This window comes from Callithrix jacchus, chromosome 17 (assembly GCF_049354715.1).
Source record: "Callithrix jacchus isolate 240 chromosome 17, calJac240_pri, whole genome shotgun sequence".
Taxonomy (NCBI): domain Eukaryota; kingdom Metazoa; phylum Chordata; class Mammalia; order Primates; family Cebidae; genus Callithrix; species Callithrix jacchus.
The window spans coordinates 61,876,090-61,896,131 of record NC_133518.1 but is presented as its reverse complement, the minus strand read 5'-3'; the positions used below and the strand labels follow the sequence as shown (position 1 = coordinate 61,896,131).

The window sequence follows — 20,042 nt, the reverse complement described above, 5'->3', positions numbered from 1 at the left end:
TATAGAAAGGCCAAGAAGTTTTCTATCTAGATTTTAAATTTTATATCCTGTAACTTTACTGAATTTATTAGATGGATATGGCTTTTTAAAAAAGCCTCCTAGTGTCTACAAAAATGCAAACAAGTATTGTTAATAATGGGGAAAATGACTATAAAGGGAAAAGAGGCATTTAGAAAATAAAACCATTTCCTTTAGCAACAAACGTTCGATTTTGTGTGGTTAATGTACAACCCACCTAAAGAGCAACGTCCATTTATTAACATAAATGGTAGGTTAAATATCATTGACCAAAACAAAGGACCTATAGTTATAGCTACCAGTATACTGAAGTATTAAATAAGAGATTAAAAGCAGCATCATTGATATTCAATGGGACGCCACTTTGCAACATGCTCATGAGTTATGCTTCTTTGAAATTATCTTTTTTTTTTGAAGGTCGTAAAGTTTATAATGTAATATAAATGATTCTTAATATAACATTTTGTTTTACTAGTGTTGAGGGTATGTGTTTTCTTTCCGGCTCCACAAGGGGGCATAGTTTTAAGGGCAAGAACTTCCCAGAGCCATGCCCCACTCCCGTTGTCCCGGAGATTTGACAGTCTCTGTTTATTCCCCGACACGGGAAAGGATGAAAAGCCAATCGCTCCAGCGGAAGTTTAAAGGAACTCTTTTCATTGGCTGTGGGGGCTTGGAAAAGGCGGGAATTCCTCCCAGGTTAAAAGTGCCCTTCATAGACACTCCTTTGGACTCCAAGTTTGGATCCCCTTCCATGAACACTCCCTTCATGGAAGCTGTCTTTCCTCTCTCAGATTTCCCGTCTGGGGTCCCCTTCCACACTCTTCGTGGAAGCTTTCTCTTTTTAATAAATCACTTTCTGTAAACACTGTTTTGGGGTCTGGTATTTACTTTATGAGCGCACTGTGTGGTGGTCTCCTCTTTCATTCTTGAGAGAGCAAGAGATACCTGGAGAAAGGTCCTTTCAGGGGAACTGAGGGCTCCCCTGAACCCCAATAGTATAATCAAAGGTTTCTATCATACTATAAAAAGGAAATATAGAGCATTTTGGGCTATATTAACAATGAAAATCTGTCAAGTAATGTATTACTTTTATCTTTATGTAGGTAGGCTACCTTTACTATTAATATAAAAGAGAACATTTCTCTCTCATTTTTCTCCTAAAATCATCTTTAACTTTTATCTATAAAACTCCAGGGTGGATATAATCAAGGAGATCAAAAATCAATAATAAAGTGTTTATCAAAACTTAGAAAAATACTTTTTTAAATAAAAAATTTATGCAGAAAATACTATTAATACATTTTGCAAAATTTATTTTACTGTAAACATGTTGGTAGTTATAAGACTGGCTGAAAACAGCATGGAATAAAGAAAATTTTAGTTAATCTAGAGGTCAGTGTCTTTCTGAATGAGTTTTGGCAATAGCTCCCTGTTCAAAACTTTGAATGGTAGTTCAACTGCATTTCAGAATGCACTTGCATTCATGTGGCAATAACTGATGGAGAACTGAGGTCAGCTAACACAGATGTCACAAACCTTACATTCTTAAACGTTCCAAAGTACAATTTGTAAAGAAGCTGATTGTATAAAGACAGTCAACTGCAGAGTGGGAATGCACTTATAAATGTATACCTCCTTTGTGCTATCTCCTATTTATTTATTGGAATTGCAGAAATGTTAAAACCCAAAACTTCTCCTTGGTGACTGTCCTTATTTATGCTTTCTTTATCTTGTGCCTAGATGAAAAGCAACATATTAGTTCAGTTAAACAGGTGCTTATCATGAAATCCAGGTCTACTCAACATCCTCAGTCCCCTGATAATTGGTACATGATGATTTTTAATGACATTCTGACTAAAACTTTATTTTTTAGAGAAGGGGGTCTCTCTCTGTTGCCTTGGCTGGAGTGCAGTGTCCTGATCTTGGCTCACTGCAACCTTGAACTCCTGGGCTTCAGTGATCTTTCTGCCTTGGCCTCCCGAGTAGCTAGGACTACACATAGGTGCCACCAAGCCTGGCTGCTGACTAAAACTTTAATATCAGCAAACCACAGACTGGGTGGCTTAAAAAGCAGAAATTTATTTCTCCCAGCTCTAGAGGCTGGGAACTCCAAGATCTTGGTGCTGGCTGATGTGGTTTCTGATGAGGACTATTGCTGACTTATCAATGGCTGCCTTCTGGATGTGTCCTCACATGGCAGAAAGAGAGTTCTCTGGTGCCTCTACTTCAAAGGACATGAATCCTATTGGATTAGGACTCCACCCCTATGATCTGGTTTAACTTTAATTACCTCTTTATAAGCCCTATCTCCAAATATAGTCACATTAGGAGTTAGGGCTTTGCCATATTAATTTTGGGGGGAACACAGTTCAGTCCATAGCACACCCTTAGATGTGGCTCTGTCTGAGCCTGAGACCAGTTACAGCAAACCATGCTTTACATCTCTATCATTATCTCCCACCATGCAAGGCCATCTAGTCAGTCATCCTTTTCACTCTCTCATCCCCACATTTCTTTGTCCTCTACTCCAGGATAATCCTCTTCCAGCTGCCCCCATTCTTTCTAACCACACCTTCTCCAAGTGCCAATGAGGCAACAGTATTTCTGTGATTCTCTGACTTCCCACTCACCCTTCTTTAGATAGTAAATGGCTAGATGTGTAAGTCCTACAGTAACAGTAATGATAGTAGCCCCAAGTTACCAGCAAGTTTGAATAGTATAGCTGTTTGCACATTTCTACTAATATAGAGCCAACATAAGTTTCTCTTCAGTTTAATATTGTGGTTCTAGCTAAGCAAATGACTTGCTAGTCAATTTTTAAAGCATTCACATTTCATGAAGAACTTAATCAATTTGAGAATACTTATAAAAAACTATCATGATGCTTTAGTAATTAATGTAAAAGGTTGCCCTTTTATCAACAAAAATGTTTTAGACTTTTCCATTTTTATTTATTTTTCAACTGGTTATGTACGAATTCTCTTTTCCAGCTTTTTAAGTCCCTGTTAATATTTTATTGGGTGTTGAACACTGTGAATTTTATATTGCTGAGTGTAAGAATTTGCTGCACTTTATTCTAACAGGGAGTTAAGTTATTTAGGGACAGTATAGCACTTTGAAAACTTGCTTTTAAACTTTGTTACAGCAGATCCAGTGTAGTCTTTAGAGTAATTTACCCCTACTAATAAGGCAGGATCTTTTGATGATTACGTGCAAACTTAACTAAAGGCTTAAAAGGCTCTCTCTTTAGATTTCTGGAGCGTTCTTTCTGTACAGTTCCTCTTCTCTTGGTTTGTGCACTACAAATACTAGCCATCTTGATCTTCCCAAACTCCTGTCTCTGTCTCCTCAACTCAGTGACACTGCTGGCCTTTCTTTGGTTTCTTTCTCCTTGTACTGTACCCTGGAAACTGCTTCTAGGCAGTACGCTGGGGCCAACTGTAGGGCTTACTTCATCTGTTTCTCCTCCCAGGGAACGTCTAATTTTCTAACTAGAAAGGTACTTTAATGTAGGAGTATAAATATGGCTCCTGTTATTTCTTGGCCAGAAGCAGAAGTAAAAAAGTTGAGTTTCACTCCCATCTTAACTAGACACAGTCTTTGACCTCCAGGAGTTTTGGATAACAAAATTCCTTGAACAACATAGTCTTGACCTCTAGGAGTTTTGTTGTCTAATGTAATATCCTGATATGTTTTAAGTTGTCTCTTATGCCTGGGATTTATACAAGGTAAAAGCAAAGGAACAGTAGGGATGGCAGTCAAGGTTAAGACACTTGTGTTTGACATAAGGCAATTTCATGGGGAGCCCTTTGTCCACATGGGGTTGCATGGGGGAATACAGTTTGTACATAATAGGTGCTGGGAATAAAGAGGTAGACTTGCAATTCATTTTATAGATGACAGAGGGCAATTTTATAGTTATTTAGATTATAAAAATAGGAGCCTAAAGCAAATGAAAATAATCAAGTCAAGTTTTCATTACAATTCATTCTTTCTACTAGTTTTCCTTATAGAAAGTAAATTCCATCACATCTGAAACTCCAAACTTAGAAAACTATAAAGAAGTCATCTAAAAATTTTATGCAGAGAATAAAATTGCTTTTTTTTTTTTTTTTGAGACGGCATCTTGCTTTGTCACCTAGGCTGGAGTGCAGTGGTGTGATCTCAGCTCACTACAGACTTTGCCTTCCCGGTTCGAGATTCTCCTGCCTCAGCCTCCTGAGGAGGTGGGATTACTGGTGCCTGCCACCACACCTGGCTAATTTTTGTATTTTTAGAAGACACAGAACTTCATCATGTTGGCCAGGCTGGTCTCGAACTCCTGACCTCAGGTGATCCACTCACTTCAGCCTCCCAAAGTGCTGGGATTACAGGCCTGAGCCACTGTGCCTGGTCAAAATTGCTTTTTGATGTCTCAAAGGCGAGCTCATCACATCTAACACAGCTAACACAGACTTTCAGCTCAATAACATTTCATGTAATAATACTCACAGCCTTCAAAGTGTTTACAGAGGTCCACACATACCATTTTTTTCTCACAATAATGCTGCAAGATGAGGTCAGAAGTACAATCTTTAAATCACAAATGAGGGCACTGATTTATCCAAGGTCACTAGCTAGTTAGTAAGAGAGCTGGGTCGAGGCTCCAGTTTTCTTGACAGCTTCAAAACTCAGTATAATTTAGGTCCTTTGACTTAATTTTCTTTAACATGGCAAGTTTTAACCTTGCATTGTTCTCATGATCTGTCTGACACTGATAAGTCTAGCAAGAGGCATCATAAGGTTTGCTGAAAAGACGCATGCAAGGGCATGTCACTATGACTTAGAGAAGTCAGGCATAAATGTAGTAAAGATCAGGGCAACAGCTTAGAGCAAAACAACATAAAACCATCTCATGCTATGGAGCAACTCCAGTGTTTCCATTTAAAGCCTTGCCATCCATTACAAAGGACAAAGAAGTTTAGAACATCAAAATGAGATTATTATGCTATGTTCACGATACTGCTTTGGCAGTGCTGCTTACAAAGCATAGGACTTCAATATATTTTCCAAAATAGGTTAAAAAAAGAAACAGTTTAACCAGGGAAAGAGGCCATGGTATTAAGGAGGTAGGTACTGGCTGAGTATGGCAAGAACTACAACATTACATTGTTCAGCCCTATTTTCAGAGTTGCTACTATATACCTCTTTTGAGAGCTGACAGGGCCATTCTTGCCCTGGCACACCAGAAGAACTGGAGCCACCAACTTGGTACATGAAGTGAAATGGGATATTCCAAGGTTATATACTAGGCTAAGAGATACTACAGGCTAAGTCATATGGTTATAGAAATAATAATAAATAAAGCTACTTTAGAAAAATAAAAAAGATAACTTGGAAGTCCTTCTGCTTGTTTCAAACATTTTACTGAGTGCAAGCAAGGTTAAACGAAGCTAAGAAGGAGAGCAGCAGGGGAATGAGGATAAGAAAAGAGAAGAGAAGCAGCAGCAGAACAATCAGGAGGCTGGAAGTGCAGAGAGAAGAGATCAGCTTTGGGAAAAAGGACAAGAGAGAAGGAATAACTAAGGATACATCACAAAGTTCTGTCTTAAAGAAATAAATACATGCTGGTCCACTTCACTTTGCCATTGACTCCGTCTTAGTGACTCCTACAGAGGGTTAGGATTCCAACTTGAAGATGGAGTCAAATCAAAGCCTAAGGTGAAGGCGGGGTCTGGGCATGTGTATGTGCTGGAAATGGAAAACACGTACAATAGGTAAATTGTTTAATATTACAAACACCAGAAAGTAAAGCAAAATGCAACAGAGTCCCTGGGCTAACAGGAACAAGACAAAGAGGAGTAAGAAAAATGTGTAGGGTGTGAAGTCATCAAAAGCTGAGAAACAGCTTTACATGATGTTCTAGTTGTAAAAGATGATGTAGGTTATACTATTTCTGTAACCTCTGATGTGGTTCATTTTCTTTCTCTTAGTTGCTTTTTCTATTAGGGTTCCTGAAAGAGGCAGTCTTAGGAAGGCACTCATGAGCAAGCTGATGTGAGAACATAAGTATATCAAAGTCAGTAGTTTGCACTGATTTGGCTATTTCTCTGCAGGCAGGCAGGAGAGAGTCTAATGCTTCACCTTAAGAGTATGGCTCTTTCCTCCAGTCTTCCCTCCAGTATTTACACCAGGTCCCCGAGGACATTAGCTACTTCAAAGTATGAAATAGCTTCCTTAACATATCCTTTGGGCATAAAGATTTTTTAAAAGTTAGTATGATCACCTCACTGGAGCCTCCTCAGGGCTGGGTGTGTGGTATCAGTGGTCTCAGAAGGTAGTACACTTGGAAAGCACCTGAAGAGGGAATGTGGTAGCTACATGGGGATCTCTACTGAGATGGAAAAGAATGTCTCCTATTTAGGAAGAGGAGTATCAGCTTTGAGAGCCTTCTGAGTGTAGGGTGAGCAATCAACATCCTGGAGGGTGTTTTATGCTGTTACCAAATTGTAAAATATATTCACTTAATTTACATAAAGTAAAACCCATGCTGCATTATTTATAAATCAGGTACAGGTGTTTCTGACAATAAATTTCATTAGACTGATTCCATTTATCAAGAACAAGCTTACTGTATTAACAGACCACCACATTATAAATGTAGACTGAATGGGGAAAGAAACCTAAATAGCAAAATACATTAACCAACAAAGAAACAGCACTTAAGAATTTCAAAACTAGCAACTGGTGAAGAACTAGAGAAGTATACAGACCTTAGTCAGCTACTCAATAATCTCATAGTTTCTGGGTATTTGAAATGGTGGAAAAAACACAAGTGTGGCAAATCCCTTCCTGGGAGTAACGCCTGAAAACTTTCTGTTTGTGTGGAGATGAAGAACCTACTAAACAGCTGGACAACAGACACAGGAAAAATGTCTCATTGTTGGAACGAAACTGCTTAGCAAAGCCTGACACAGTTATGCCTCTCTTGAGAGAAGCTAAAAATAAATCCAAATAGTGAGCAGGGTAGCTATGAAATGTGCTCCCCGAGCCTACCGTAAGCCAAAAGACCTTAATCTCTTATTTATACACCTCATTTTGCAAAAAAGAGTCAAACAATTTGGAATAAAATACATATGCTCAACAAAATAACTATAACAGAAACAGAATAGTCTAAGTATCAAAAAAGCATGGATAAAACTATAGGACAAAAGTATGTATAACTGGCATATATACTAATATATAATCCTCTCCCTGTCATTAGAGAGAGTTAATCATCTGTTTTCAATGCTATAACTGTTATATTTTTATTGTCATTAAAAAATACATTTAAAAAATTAATTAAAATCTAAATGTTCTTGACTTCAGAAATTCTTCAAATAAGGGAAACAAAGAAACTCTTTGAATCATTCCTTGGGCAAATAGTTTGAGTAAAAGACATGTGAGTAAAGAATGATGTCTGTTGAAATGAAATATGTTTCTCTAAACAACAAGAACAACAACAAAAATAGGTCATTGGTAATTTTAAAGGAAAACTCCAAAACGAAGTCTTCTGAAACATAAATGGGAAGAGAATTTTCATATGATACAGCAGTTTTTCAATCAGATGGAGTTTTTTGAAAAAAATTTTAAAACGTTTAATTAATTTTATTTTAATAGTGTTGAGGTACAAGTGGTTTCTAGTTACATGGATAAATTGTGTAGTGGTAAAGTCTGAGATTTAGTACACCTACACCTGGAGTAGTGCACTGTGTACACAATATATAGTTTTTCATCCCTCACCAACCACCCCACCTCCCCTCTTCTGAGTCTCCAATTATCCATATTACTTTGCATGCCTTTGTGTGCCCATAGCTTAGCTTTATAAGTGAGAACATATGGTATTTGGTTTTCCATTCCTGAGTTACTTCACTTAGAATAAAGGCTTCCAGCTCTATCCAAGTTGCTGTAGAAGATGGTATTTCATTTGTTTTTATGGCTGGGTAGTATTCCATGGTATATACATACCACATTTTCTTTATCCACTCCTCAGTTGATGGGCACTTAGATTGATTGTGTATCTCTGCAATTGTCAGTTTTGCTGCGATAAACGTATATACACTGGTGTCTTTTATAAATGACTTATTTTCCTTTGGACAGATATCCAGCAGTAGGGTTGCTGGACTGAATGGTAGATCTACTTGCAGTGCTTTGAGAAACCTCCATAGTCCATACAGGCTGTACTACTTTACATTCCCATCAGCAGTGTACAAGCATTCCCTTTCCATCACATCCACTCCAACATCTACTGTTTTTAACTTTAAAATTATGGTTATTCTGGCAAGGCTGAGGTGAATTTCATTGTGATATTAATTTGCATTTTCCTGGTTATTAGTAATGTGGAGCATTTTTACATATGTTTCTTGGCCATTTGTGTATCTTCTTTTGAGCAATGTCTATTCACATCACTTGTCCACTTTTTGATGGGACTGTTCTTTCCTTGCTGATTTGAGTTCCTTGTAGATTCTGGGTATTAGTCCTCTGTCAGATACATAGTGTGCAAATATTTCTTCCCATTCTCTGGGTTGTCTGTTTACTCTGATGATTGTTTCTTTCACTATGCAGAAGTTTTTTTAGTTTAATTGGGTTCCATTATTTTTGTTTTTGCTGCATTTGCTTTTGAGGTCTTAGTCATAATTTTTTTTGCCTAGACCAACGTCGAAAAGAGTTTTTCCTAGGTTTTCTTACAGAATTTTTATGATTTAGTCTTCAGTTTAACTCTTTAATCTATCTTAAGTTGATTTTTGTATAAGGTGAGAGATAGGGATCAAGTTTCATTCTTTTACTTGTGGCTAGCCAATTATCCCAGCACCATTTGTTGAATAGGGCATCCTTTCCCCACTGTATGTTTCTGTTTGCTTTGCTGACGATCAGTTGGCTGTATTTGGCTTTATTTCTGGGTTTAATATTCGGTTCCATTGGTTTATGTATCTACTTTTATATCAGTACCATGCTGTTGGTCACCACAGACTTGTAATTTAATTACAAGCAATGTAACTTAAATATGTTACTTATAAATAAATAATGAAATAAGTAAAATAATTTAAAATCAAGTAACATGGGCCGGGCGCGGTGGCTCACGCCTGTAATCCCAGCACTTTGGGAGGCTGAGGCGGGTGGATCACGAGGTCAAGAGATCAAGACCATCCTGGTCAACATGGTGAAACCCCATCTCTACTAAAAATACAAAAAATTAGCTGGGCATGGTGGTGTGTGCCTGTAATCCCAGCTACTCAGGAAGCTAAGGCAGGAGAATTGCCTTAACCCAGGAGGCGGAGGTTGCAGTGAGCCGAGATTGCGCCATTGCACTCCAGCCTGGCGAACAAGAGCGAAACTCCGTCTCAATTAAAAAAAAAATCAAGTAACATAATGTATCTAGCTTTGTTCTTTTTGCTTAGAATTGCCTTGGATATTTGGGCTCTTTTTTGGTTCCATATGAATTTTAGGATTGTCTTCTTTAATTCTGTGAAAAGGGATTTTGGTGTTTTGATAGGAATTGCACTGAATCTGTAGATTGCTTTGGGTATGGTCATTTTCACAATATGAACTCTTCCAATCCATGAGCATGAGATGTATTTCCATTTGTTTGTCATCTTTTATTTTTTAGCAGTATTTTCTAGTATTCCTCATAGAGATCCTTCGTCTCCTTGGTGAAGCCTATTCCAGGTATTTTATTTTATTTATTTTATTTTTTGCAGCCATTGTAAAAGGAAATGAGTTTGTGATTTGATTCTCAGCTTGGCTGTTGTTGGTATACAGCAATGCTACTGATTTGCATACATTGATTTTGTAACTTGAGACTTTACCAAATGAATTTATCAAATCTAGGAGGAGTCTTTAGGGTTCTCTAGGTATATGATCATATCACTGGCAAACAGAGATAATTTGACTTCCTCTTTTCCAGTCTGGATACCCTTTATTTCTTTCTCTTGCACCATTACTCTGGCTAGGACTTCTAGTACTATGTTGAATAGAAGTGGTAAAAGTGATTTTTTTTTTTTTTGGTAGCAACAGGGTCTCACTTTGTTGCCTAGGCTGGTCTTGAACTCCTGGCTTCAAGTGATCCTTCTGCCTTGGCCTCCCCAAAGTGTTGGGATTACAGGTGTGAGTCACCCAGCCAAGATAAACTTCTAAACCAACCAATTAGAGGTTATAACTGCAGGGAAAGCAATGGACTTTATAAGGAAAATTTGTATCAACAGCTAATCCATGTCTACATTTATATTAAGAGGCAATAAAATATGCATAAGGACATGCTAAGCAAACGAAAGTCAAAACCAAGGCTAAAAGTTGAGATCAGTGTGTCTAAATTTACACCAAGATTATAATCAGACAAACTTAACTGACAAATAGACTTTGCTGGTTTCTATCAAATTTGAGTTCCTAGAGCAAAGAGCCTCAAATAAAAATCAAATACTTATCTTGAAAGGATGATTGATTTAAAAAATTAATGAGCAAGTATTATTTGTATGATAAAAAACAATAAAAATATATCCATTTTTAAAAAAGAAAAAGCTGATACAGAATATATATTTTATCAAGGAATGAATCTAAAACTTTTTATTCACCTTAAAACACTCTCTCCACCATGAATACTACGAATATACATATGGCCTGAGTTCCCAAATGCAACTCCCTCATGTATCTAAATCAAAGGCTTCTTTGCTTAGCTAAAATACTGCAACTTTAAATTATTTCTACAGTGAATCAAAAAGCAAACAAAAACCTCCCCCAAACATTAATTTTTCACTTAAAAACTTTTTTCTTTTTTGAGACAGAGTCTCACTCTGTTGCCCAGGCTGGAGTGCAATAGCGCAATCTCGGCTCACTGCAAGCTCTGCCTCCTGGGTTCAAGCAGTTCTCCTGCCTCAGCCTTCCCAGTAGCTGGGATTATAGGCGTGTACCACCATGCCCAGCTGATTTTTGTGTTTTTAGTAGAGATGCGGTTTCTCCATGTTGGTCAGGCTGGTTTCAAACTCCTGACCTCAAATGATCCACCCGCTTCAGCCTCCCAAAGTGCTGGGATTACAGGTGTGAGCCACCGTGTCCAGCCCACTTACAAACTTTTACCAAATTGGACATAGACTATAACTTTGTGAACTCATATGTGATTAATCCCTACTCTAAGGCTAACCACATTATTTTGATTGTGCATCTACAGAAAAGATGCATTCCCTTCAGATACAGAACCATTTTTAGTAAGACTGATGTTAAAAATATACCATCCTTAGTAGGCTGCTAACAAGATTAAAAAATACACATCCCTCAGATAAACATACCCTCCTATGACGGACAGGGGTGGCTTGCACTCTAATGTGTCTTTGCCTCAGTGATGCAGGGTTATTCATGAAGTTAGCTGAGCTCTTACCTAGAGTTTTTCTTATAAAAATATAATGCTGGCATCCAAAGTTAGAAAAACTATGAAGACATCTTCTCTAAGCCTGCACTCTTCCTAGTTTCCCTTATATATTTAAATTAGACTGTGTATGAGCATTTTTTTCATCACAGGAGTCAGTCTGGACAAGAAAGTCACTGGAGTACATGTGTGGTCACAATGTATACAAGGAAGGTGGTTTACCTCACTGGTGTGAAAAGTCATGCCCAGAGGTACCACCTACATCAGCCTATAGGCACAAAGTCAGATAGGCATTTGTTGGTTGGCCTAGGCACTTGAATAGCACAAACAATATCTCTTATTTGGGAAAATGCTTTCAGAGGGAAGGCAGTGATGAATTTGGGTGGTGGTGGAAGAACCATCAAAAAAGATGCATTTTCCAAAAAAGATGAATGAGGCATTCATTATTCAACTTTATAAATGCTTCCTTGGCAACAGGTTTCCCTGTAGGATACTTTTAAGCAGAAAGTTCTTCTAATGCATGCAAAATATTTTTATTTTTAATTTTTGAAAAACAAAAAATTTTTCAGGCACACACCTGTTTCTGAAATAAAAACAGGCTTGTAGTTTAGGCAAACTCTTGTACTACTTATTGTGTGAATTCTTTACCAATATGACATGAAAAAGTCAACACCCATAATAAACATTAAGCTCCAGGATATATTAAAGAACAAATATGAAGAGAAGATAAAAAGAAAGTAGTTATTACAGTTGTATAGGAATAATTCGTCTGACATTTTGGAAGTACTTTCTTTTCTGAGGAAGAGGCACTGTGAGTGCTGTTACTGATAGCACCTTGCCCAGGCTAGATACTGAATAAAAAGTTGAGCCAGAAAATAAGGAAAATAAAGACAAAACTGCTCATTTGTTAAGGGATCTGGACATTGGTAGCATTACATTAATTTTTCATATTTTCATAATTATAACATTTCTCCCAGGATACCATACAATCTTAAATATCCACATTAAAAAGAGAAAATGTTATTCAATCATCTGGATGTTTTGTCCACAGAAGTCACTTTCTGAATAATTAGAGTTGTTTTATTATGCTCTTTCAGATTGGAATTTCCATAACACTAAAAGTGAATTATTTTAATTTCAAATATCTATTATTTAAGCATGTTGTTTATCTTCATTTCATGTTTAAAAAGCCTCAGACTAGCTGGGCGTAGTGGCAAATGCCTGTAGTCTCAGCTACTTGGGAGGCTGAGGGAGGAGGATCACTTGAGCCCAGGAGTTCAGGTAGGGGGCTGCATAAGTTCTGATTGTATCACTGTAGTCCAGCTTGGACAACAGAATGAGGTTTCATCTCTCTCTCTCTCTCTCTTTTAAAGGTGTTGGCTGGGCGCGGTGGCTCATGCCTGTATTCCTAGCACTTCAGGAGGCTGGGGCAGGCAGATCACAAAGTCAGGAGTTCAAGATCAGCCTGACCAACATGGTGAAACCCTGTCACTACTAAAAACACAAAAATTAGCTGGGCGTGGTGGCATGTGCCTGTCATCTCAGCTACTCAGGAGGCTGAGGCAAAAGAATCGCTTGAACCCAGCAGGTGGAGGTTGCAGTGAGCTGAGATCACGTCATTGCACCCAGCCTGGGAGACAGAGCAAGATTCTGTCTCAAAAAAATCAAAAGGCATCAAACTCTATTCAGCGGCTTATCTTCCACAGAGACGCATACTGTATCTTTCAGTAACATCCTTAAGTTGACCATTGCTAACTTAATATTAATAATTCTGATGCAGCAACCTGTTCTGGTATAAAACAATATTATCTGAGAATATTTAGCTACTCGGGAGGCTGAAGCAGGAGGGTTGCTTGAGTCCAGGAGTTTGAAGCTACAGAGAGCTAAGATGATGTCACTGCCCTCCAGCCTGGGAGACAGAGCAAGACCCTAACTCTAAAAGTTAACTAACTAGCGAACTACCAAAACAACAACAACAACAACAAAAATAACGAAACCCTTAATTTTTAAACCTTACTAAATGTAGGTGAGTTCTGAAGCAGGTGAGGGACACACTGGAACTTATGATAACCATTTTCTCTATTTTTTTGTGAATGTGTGAAAAACCCACTTCAGCCTGTTTGTTGGTAAAGGAGAGTCCAGAGGCCTTCTAGTTCAAACATTTTACCTAATATTTCGTACATGTACTTAAAATTATTACATCTTCACTTGGGTAAATTTCCTACAATTCATTAAAAAATGATCAGTCTGACCTTTTCTCAATTATACTGAACTTGTAAGATTTTACCGTACCTGCTGTTACAGAACACACCAATCAGAAACCTGAAATGGATGCGTGGACAACTCTGTAACAGTTAAAAAAGAAACAGAAAAGGAATCACAGATTCCCACTCTAAGGGATTTGCCTTCCTACTTTAAAAATGCTGGTAGCACTTTATAGACCAAGTAAAGTTGACAGATACTCCCCGGATTAGAAGTGAGGAAACAGAGGTAAGGAAAAGATACATGAAGATGATAAACACAACACTGTATTTTCTTATTTACCAAATGGAAGCAATTTCTCCAAAGGCCCTTTTTGTTAGATAAGAGATGAGAGTGAAACTTTAAACTTTAAGAGCACTTTTTAAGGCATCCCACGTATCAGCAAATATGGTAAAGTCTAGTTTTAACCACCTTTAAAAGAATCAAACCTATCAAGGACATATGTTTAAACTATGAAAGTAACAAGGTTTTAGCAGGTCAGCATTTCTAGATAAGAATCTATCAAAAAAGGATAAACAATTAATGCTCCTTTTCACCAAGGCAAATTCGATGTTTGAGGAGGATATCAAATTGTTGGTTATAAATAAAGACTTGCCCACACAAAGCAGAAATACCATGGGCTATACAGGAAATCCTTCCTTTGTCATGAAGTCATCTCTCACCTGAAGCCATCAATCCTTTTTTGGTAACTCTTTTTTTTTTTCTTTTTCTTTTTTCTTGGTAACTCTTTAAGTCAAAGAGGATGAATTCTTTAGACTTGCTTCACAAATAGGCAATCCAAGACCTAAGCCTACAATGGGGTAATTCCAGCTTTCCTTTCTCATTCAGTATTTCCTAGAAAATCATTCTTTGATATAAGTGCTACAAACAAATGGAGCTTTTTGTTTGCATTATTATACACCAGTGTCTCTTGTAAGACAACTAAAGAAATGGTTTATTTTTACAGAATTGACAAAGTAGGGAAATCATCCTTTTAATATCATTTAAAATTTGCATTTACAAATACGTAGGGGTCAAGGTAAGCAAATCTAAGATTTGCTACTTTCTATTTCTATTTTTTTAAACCAAATTTATGATGGTTCAGAATCACTACTGTGTATCTTTAATTCACAAAATGGAAATGATCTCTTTATGACATATATTCCCTGATTTTATTCATCCCTCTCAATGAGCCTTCAATTTTTCTAGAACCTCAACAGTAAGAACAGCATTATTTTCAAATGCATCTGAGTAAGCCTATGGGAACCTTAAGGGGAGGGAATCCTGTCCCAGGATTCTACAGATAATACTGAGCTGGAACCCAAAGCCTTTAATAAATGTTTTGAACTTTGTTTACTCGTTTGTTATTAAAAAGCACCAGGTAGATTGATTAACAGCACCTATTTAATGTTTACTTAGACAACAGGGGCAAGGTATGAACTGTATAACCACAGCTTTCCTTTCTTTGTACGAGGTGTCAGAGAAGTTAAATGACAATCACAGAGTCTCTCTATATCCATATCTGGAAGTATTGATTAGAATGACTTTTAGAACTTAGCAGGTAATAATAGAGAAGAGAAGCCAACTTTTCACAAGAAAACAGTTTGAAGTTAGCTATATGTTGTACCATGTATTTCTACTTAATATTTTTACTTTTAAAAGAGACATAGGCATCAGAAGAAATCTGGTGTCTAGGCAGCCAACTATAGTTATTGTTCTAGGAAAAAAATCTTTTTTTTTTTTTGCAGTCCTGCTAAAACAATCTGCTTTAAAAATAGGTAGACTCATCATTTTACAGGTTTACCTGAATTTCAGTTAAAGAAATTGTTCTTTGTCAGTTCTCAAGTATAGTAAAGTGAGACATGTAGAAGAAGCAAGGTTCATGCTATTGTGTAAGCACTAGAATCCTGAGGTGTCATACGTACCTTCACTGAGTCTAACTGAGGTGTTACATGTACCTTTCATCAGTCTAGCAGCTCCCCAACTTGGTATAAATAATCTATACAAATACAAATGTGCTGAAATAATTAATCTGACTTTATGGTTCCCACCCACCAGCAGTCACTATCAATTACAAAATTTTAATATTTATGAACACAATTTAATATTTACTAACACTAGTCCAAAGACAACCGATTAATAACAATCAAAGCTAAGGTATCAGAGACTATTTATAAATAAGAATTGCATTCATTGCTTAAAAAATGGGCCTTAAGTGATCTGAAACAAAAAGCTGTGATGTTGGAGACTGAAGAAGGAAACAATCTCCCAAGCTTTTATAGATCACCATAAAAGAGCCACCGGGAGCAAATTCTTCTTTTCTTTTGCTCAGTCCATTTGAGAAGAATAAAGCTCTTACCAATGAAGCTGCAGCTGTGCTCACCCTTAGCTTAATCACTATACAAGGCTGAGGGTTAATTAGCTGCCATTCTTAGCCCTATTTGTTGTTCTAATACAGATTAGCACACATCTAAGACTGGAGTAACCGATACTTGATTTTTATTTGAAAGGTGATGCGGTGAGAGGGAGCGGCTCATCCACCCTGAGTGTTGATGTTTGTGGGTATGCTTAGAGCATTTTCATTTGACCTGACGTGTATAGTTCTGCCTGTTTGAAGAGAGACAGACAAAGACTTCATGGTTGCTTACAAATGCAAGCCCCTGCTGGTCCAGGCTGCATGCACCACAAGGCAGCTTATGGTCTGAAGGCAGATGACAGGGGAATGAAACACACAGGCCAGGGTCAGAGCCCAGATGATTCCCTCCAAGAGCAAAAGAGGGACAAATCACATACTGTTTACAGATGACCTTAAGTCCTCACTTAACGTGGCTGATAGGTTCTTGGAAACTGCAACTTTAAGCAAAATGATGTACTCTGTGCTATAGGAACTTAACTCTTGTTTTGATCAATTAGCCTATGATAAAATTGGTTTCATTATAGATTACATTGGTTCACTTAAAGTTGCAGTTTCTAAGAACCTACTGATGACATTAAATGAGGACTTCTGTTACATTGTTAGTATGTCTAATTTTTAGCAACTAAAATAATGTTATGAAGAATTTCAAACATATCCAAAACCAGAATAGTATAATGTGCACCCATGTACTCATCACTCAGATTCAATAATTATAACGGCCAATCTCAATGTCTTCTATACCCCTCCTCACTTCAAATCTTTCTGGATCATTTTGAACTAAATTCCATATATCAAATAATTTTTTTTGCAAATAGTCCAGTATAGATGTCTAAAAGGTAAGGACAGGTACAATTCCATTATCATGCTCAAATGTTTCTAGCAATAATTTCTCATCATCAAATGTTTCATTTTCAACTTTCTCATTGTCTCATAAGTCATATGGTTTGGGGAAATTTTTAAATGATATATAATTGAATTTAGAACAAAACAAGCTCAAAGACACTTTAGAAAGTAACAACAGTAGAGCAGAAAAATAGAAATAAGATTAATGAAATATTTCCAGATGATATACAGACTTACACACTTTTCAAGAAGGAATAAAAGGTTAGAAATATTTCCAGCCATAATCTGTAAATCAAGCATCACGTACAGGAAAACTGTTGATCTCCTAATTGTCAGTGTTCTCAGAATAGTTAATTTTGTATGAGGTAAAATGCCCATTTTTAAAAATAGGTCTGAAGACCATAATATAACCACATTTTAAATAACTGTTAAAGAAACAGATTTCATATAAAGAATATTACTAAACATCTAAGAGTTTTAAAAAAGCCCATGAAATAGCAAAAACAAACTTCAAAAGATGAAACCAAATAAATTTTATATGTGTTAAATAATAATTTGAGAAGAAAGTACTTATAAATAAGAGCATTCCATAAAATACAGAAATTTTGATTTCCCAATAGTATTTGCAACTTTGGCAATTCACAAATTAAATCATGTTTAGTCAGTAAGACTAAACTCAGAAAAATCCAGATAACATCTGACAAAGAAGAACACTCTATCAGGCTTGATAAAGACCATCAAGAAGTATTGGTCTAGTAAGACCAGCAGTTAGATCTACCTAGACAACCGTATTCAAAACAGAATGATTATCAATGGTGCACCCATCAACTGGCTGATAACATTTGGACATTTGCCACCTGAGAGATAATCCTACTAAGTCAGGGTTCAGCTCTTTTCAGATGGTAAAATTCAAGTGTCAATGTTGAGGTGGTGTTAGATGCTATTCAATACTATCTTCTCAATTAAATTCAGCTGAGTAGGTATTTATCAGTCATCTATCATGGGCCCATTTGGTGTCCTAAATGTGCTGGGAAATATCAACAACACATTATGATTTACAAATGGTTTTCACATATACCATCTCATTTTAACCTGAAAGGAATCCAGTGATTTAGGTAGGGCTGGTACTAATTCCAATTTTATATCAAAAACTAAGCCGTGGAAAGTTAAGTGACCTATCCAAGGTGATACGACTAATAAACAATGAAGCTGGTTTTCAAATCTACATCTGCTGTCTACTAATATCATGGTGATAAGGATGGGTAGCTGTACCCTAAAAAAACATTTGTATTGGAATGGATGAAGAATTCTTTAAGAGACAAGTGCAAATTACAAGAAGAGTATAAAAAGGATTTAAAAAATAAGTTTATGTATGGAAAAGAGTGAGAAAGTATTTTTTTAAGTTTGTTAAATTTGTATCATTAGACAAGGCCTACTTTTGAGCTGACAGCATTTCCAGGTTAAAATAGCTTCAAAGATTCAGTGTAAGAAAAATCTTGTTTATTCATATTCTATCAAACTTGTATTCGTGATAATTTGAAGATACACTTAAGACAAATTTCAATCTAACCTAAAGGGTAAAAACCTAAAAAGACTGAAAGTATACCAGATAACAGTGTGAAATAAATTCATGAAACAAAAGAATGGACATTTGACTACTTTAAGATAAACAACTCTATTTACGATTCTAGAAGTGTCAACATTCATAAAAATGAGGTGCCAATTAGGAAACTTTTTATATGAGTTAAAGTGTGAAAAACTAAATGTTAGCACGTATTTTACCAATACTAGTCTCATATGAGGCTGGCTGTCTCTGGTTTTATGGAATATTATTATTTTTAGGTTGTTCTTACTATCAATAGCATTATTTTCAAAATCTATTTCTTTTACTTTCTTTTAGTTAGGAGTGATTTTTCTATTTCTTTTACTTTGTTTTAGTTAGGAGTGATTTTTCTATTTCTTTTAGTTAGGAGTGATTTTTAAGTTTTTGCAGAATGCATTTGTAATTTTCTGAAACACAGCAAAAAAAAACTAGTTCACTGGACAGAAGTCTTTTTGATGGCTGAGAGAAGGCTTTGGTGGAATGAATCTACTCCTTTAGGTGGGAATATCTGTAGAGAGAACAGGCTCTCATATACAGGCTTATTCAGGGTAACAGACTCCATTTTAGCTGACTTGGAGGGAGCTCAGGCCAGGCTTCAAATCAACTCAAAAAAAAAAAAAAAAAGCCTTCTTGCAACATTACCTCCAAAGAGGTTACACACAATCACAGACAAATGGGATTAAAATGGGAACAATAGGACTGAAAGAACATCAACTTTAAGTTAGTGTAGCATTATTGGACTTTACTATCTATAGTAAAGTATGAATTAATTAAAAAAATATTTTATAATGATCCTGCAAAATTTTATTTTTTTGGCATTAAACATACTAATTTGCCACTCTAAAAAAGTTTTTATTGCTGAAAAATAAAAAAGTACAAAAGTAGAAAGACTGTTATTTCTTGATGTTTTATAAAACAGCCAGGATCCTAAGCGACCCCACTGACACTCATCATTTCTCTTTTGTGTAAAATTTCATGTATCTAGTGAAGAGAGTTTATTTTTGATTGTAAAAGAGGGAATCTCATGCAATATTTAAGCTATTAATTAAATACTCGAAAAAGAATCCTCCCACTGAGAACATCAATGAACACCCTATAGCTATTTTTGTATTTAAAAAAAAAACCAATTTGTAAAGAAATGGCCCAAGAATTAATTTTCAGTGTTAAGCATACCAGCAAGCCACAAAGGCCTGGTTATAAACTTTTTAGTTTTCTTGGGAGGTGTCTTTCCTTGTTTACCTTTGGGGTATTTCCTACAACAGACCATTCAGAACCGTTCTAATAGCTTGTCAGGATGCACAGTTATTAGGATGCCAAAAAGGTCACGTCTACATGGTACTGCCTGGTCGTTATCCAATTTTAATAGCCCACATTCCTCACATTAACATCTTCTAGTAGGCATCTAATTAAAGATTAAGCTATTCAACTTGAAATTTTATTCTTATTTGGCAGGATAATTTAATTGATTCCTTAAATGCAGTTTCCCATCTAAAATGATTTTTCATTAATGTTTACCACACTACGCTTTTTCCTCTTTGGCAAAAAGA

General features: G+C 36.4%; 1 protein-coding gene across 1 annotated transcript in view; it reads right to left on the bottom strand.

Annotated features, from left to right (window-relative positions):
• Positions 1 to 20,042, bottom strand: part of UBE2E2 (ubiquitin conjugating enzyme E2 E2) — a 389,452-nt gene that overhangs the window by 34,978 nt on the left and 334,432 nt on the right. The gene's annotated exons all lie outside the window — the stretch shown is intronic.